We start from the raw sequence: 891 nt of genomic DNA, 5'->3' as shown, positions 1-891 counted from the left end.
TTACATCTTTACAGTCACATGTTTTTAAGACTATATTGGCAATGTGGAAGGAATCAGTAGATTGCTAACATGGGCTACAACAGAGCATGAATTTGGGCAGGAAAAATGGAGGGAGAGAAAGCAGAGAACACAGGGAATTAGGCAAAAAAGGAAACTGAACGAAAGACTGTCCTAGTCTAGGCTGTATATCACATTCATGACTCTATTTAAGATTATATGTTTGTATGTACAATGAAATTAGGTCAAAATTAATGACAAAATAAGACACAGTAAAGATGAATTTTTGTGGAAGTTTTATGGTTATAATTTTTTTGTTTTAATATTCCAGCCAATACTTGAACTTGCAGGGAATTATATGAAATTGAGCAGATTAGAGAGCATTTGTAAAACAGGATGTCTTGAAAAAACAATGGGCTTAGAAATAGGGCTTACGTCCTCTTTACATAGGTAACCTTCTGTAGTTAGCAAAATGTAGGCGTTCTCCACTTCTACAATGTTATTTACCTGGAAATATGTTCAGTTGTATAGAGTTTTCCTTGTAGGCATGGGGGTTGGAAGATTCCTGAAGATACAAAGAAAAATAAAGAAAGAATGGAAGGAAGGAAGGGAGGGAGAGAAAGAAGGAAAGGACTTAGAATTTCTCATTTTAGGGGTAGGAGATCCGTGTCCAGACAAAGAAAGTGATTCTCTCAGGAAATTACTGGGAAAGAATGAAATTGGTTGTCCCAGTGGTGTGGTACTGAATGAGACAAGACCTCTTGCAGTGGAATTTGGTCAGAGGCTGTCCGCAGAAGGAACATCATTGTGAAATTGCTCTGCGTCCTTCCAAGAATCCTGAAGCTCCATAATTGGATGCATTTTTCCTTTGGTTTCTGGATAGTCCTTGTTCCA

The sequence above is a fragment of the Pan paniscus genome, chromosome 1, assembly GCF_029289425.2.
Source record: "Pan paniscus chromosome 1, NHGRI_mPanPan1-v2.0_pri, whole genome shotgun sequence".
In the NCBI taxonomy this organism is placed as follows: domain Eukaryota; kingdom Metazoa; phylum Chordata; class Mammalia; order Primates; family Hominidae; genus Pan; species Pan paniscus.
Note: the sequence above shows the minus strand (reverse complement) of the source record.